The sequence below is a fragment of the Panthera onca genome, chromosome C1, assembly GCF_046562875.1.
Source record: "Panthera onca isolate mPanOnc1 chromosome C1, mPanOnc1 haplotype 2, whole genome shotgun sequence".
Classification (NCBI taxonomy): Eukaryota; Metazoa; Chordata; class Mammalia; order Carnivora; family Felidae; genus Panthera; species Panthera onca.
In genome coordinates this window covers 1889808-1892896 of record NC_138346.1, presented here as the reverse complement: position 1 = coordinate 1892896, position 3089 = coordinate 1889808, and positions in this window count along the sequence as shown.

The following is a 3089-nucleotide window of genomic DNA, read 5'->3' as shown; positions in this document are numbered from 1 at the left end:
CTTCAAGTACCAAAGGATCAGACCGCCAGATAGACCACATCTTGTGCCACAAGACAAACCTCACCAAATTTAAAAGAATTGATCATACAGAGCATGTTCTCTGACCATAATGGAATCAAATCAAAGATCAACAGTAGAATGATAATAGGAAATTCTCCAAACAACTGGAAACTGAACAACACTCCAAAGTAATCCATGGGTCTAAAATGGAATCTCAAGGGAAATTAAAAAAAAAAAAAAATACATCGACCTAAATGAAAATTAAAATACAACATATCAATATTTGTGGGACAGAGCTAAAAGCATTATTGAAAGGGAATTTATAGCAATAAATGCATACATTAGAAAAGAAGAAAAGTCTCAAGTCAATAACCTGACGTCCTACATCAAGAAGCTAGAAAACAGAGAGCAAAATAAACCCATGGCAAACAAGAGGAAGGAAATAATAAGGAGCAGAAATCAATAAAATCAAAACCAGAAAGCAGAGAAAATAAAAGAGATTTTTTGAAAGGTGAAAAATATGACAAATCTCCGGGAAGTCTGATCTGTGGTACACAGAATAATGGTCCCCTCAAAATGTCTACGTCTTAATCCTTAGAGCCTGTGAATATGCTCATTTACATGGCAAAGAGGAATTAAGTTTGCAGATGGAATGCAGGTTGTTAACACATGACCTTAAAATGGATAGGAAATATACATCAAGTATGTAACATTCCAAAGAAAACTAGACTGGCTATATTAATATCACATAAAAAAGACTTTTAGAGAATAGAAAATCATCGGTGAAAAAGAGAAATATTTCATAACCATAATTTCATAAGTTAAACCATCGAAAGGAGAGAAAAATCTTAAATATGTCTAATAACAGAGCTCAAGATTCATGAAACAAAAAATGCTCAAACTAAACGGAAACAGAAAATTCCACCATTTCAGTCAGGACTTCAATACTCCTGTCCAATAATTAATAGAACAAGCATGACAGCCCTCCAGTCGGTCTAAAGGGTTAACTTGTTCAAGGTAACACACTCCTTGCTCCCTGACTTAAAGCCCTTGATCTGTAACAGAATTAATTTACTTTTTTTGAGATTTGCATACTACTGGCCTTGGGGAGTAAAACACCAGAGCATCCCCAGGTCAGAGGCCAGCAGGTCTACTGACACCCCCTTAGCTTTCTGATTAGCCCAGTGATCTTTTAGCATTTTTTTTTCTTTTTTAAGGTCACACAAATGACTTTACTGACCTCCTTTTTCACACCTGTAGACCTTGCCCTCCTTTGTAGAAAGAACAGAGTATTCCTGTACAACCTCTCCTGGGCACCAAGGAACAAGACCTTGTACGACCTCTGAGCACAGAGATAATTCTGTAGCTGGCATCACTGAGTCTGCACATAATCAAGAAATGTCACAGACGACTGCACTCCCTTAACTGGTTAAACCCCTTAAAAAGTCTCTGAGTCAGACTGAGACCTGGGAGTTGGCCTTTGGACAAGAGTCTGCCTTCTCCCCAAGTGGAGAAGTTTTCATGTTAAAATCATCTCTTGACTATTGGCCTTTCGAGTGACAGGCAGCTGAACGTGGGTGTCTGTAACACAAGTACACTGAAAATCAGTAAGGATAAAAAGGCCTGAGTAAATATATAAACCAATATTACCTATTTGACACTTACAGAACAGTCCACCCAATGAAAGCAGAATACGTATTGTTTTTACTGTACATGGAATATTTATGTAGAGAGATCATTAAAATTTCCCAATATTTTAAAAACTATTCAAATCATGCAAGTATGATTTCTGATCACAACGAACTTAGACCAGAATCCTACACCCTCCCCACAGAATCTTAAAAACCTCCAAATATTAGGAAGTGAACACGGACTTTTAAATAAACATTGGGTCAAAGAAAAAAAATCACAAGTAAAATTAGAAAATATCATGAACTGGATAAAAATGAAAACATAAAATATCAACATTTATAGAGCACACCTAATGCTTCACTTAGAGGGAAATCTGTAGCATTAAATGCATGAAGAATGATCAATTAATGATCAAAACTTCCATTCTGAAGATCATCAAAAATAGCAAAATTAATCTTTAAGGAAGTATAAAAAAGGAATTAAAAATAAAATCAGGCATCCATGCAATCACCAAAAACATAAAAATTGAGGCAATAAATAAATCAAAAAGTTGATTCTGGGGCACCTGAGTGTCTCAGTTGGTTGAGCATCCAACTTCGGCTCAGGTCATGATCTCGTGGTTTGTGATTTGAGCCCTACATCAGGCTCACTGCTATCAGACTCTCACCGCAGAGCCTGCTTCAGATCCTCTGTTCCCCTCTCTTTGCCCCTCCTCCTCTTGCACTCTCCCAAAAATAAATAAATATTTTTTTAAAAAGTTGATTCTATGAAAATATAAATAAACATGGTAAACAACTATCGAGATTATCTGGTGGAAAAGGGGAAGTCACGAGTTGTATACATAAGGAATGAATGGGGAGACATCACTACAGACTCTACAGATATTGAAATGAATACTATGAGCAACTTTATGCCAATGTATTTGATACCTCGGAGGACATGGGGAAAGTCCTTGAAAGACAAAAACTGCCAAAGCTTACTCAAGAGGAAATATATAATAGAAATAGTCCTATGTCTCAATTTGGTGAGAACTTCCTTCCCTCCTTCCATGTCTTAATTCCACAGGCTTCAAGGAGGACACATGTGGTGCCCTCCTCTCTAGAGCTGTGGTGCTATTTCTTGCTGGTGCCCCCTTCTACTCAGGCCACTTGTCCAGCAGCTTTAGCCAGTTAGCACCCAGCACCAATCCACCCCCTCCTTCTGCCTACTGTTCAAGATGCAAGGTCGGGGGCCCTTAATGTTTTGAGAATGTTCTCTAGCCTTCAAGGAAACAGAAGTGTGTTTAAAAGATCATATTTGGACAAACCCATAGGTTCTAGAAATTCAAACAGTTCTCAAGGTTGATGCTGACTTCCTCTCTTAAATGGTACCAAAAAGCATCCAGGTGTCATTCTTTTTTTTTTTTTTTTCATTTTTAAAAATGTTTTAGTGTTTATTTATTCTTGACAGAGAGAGAG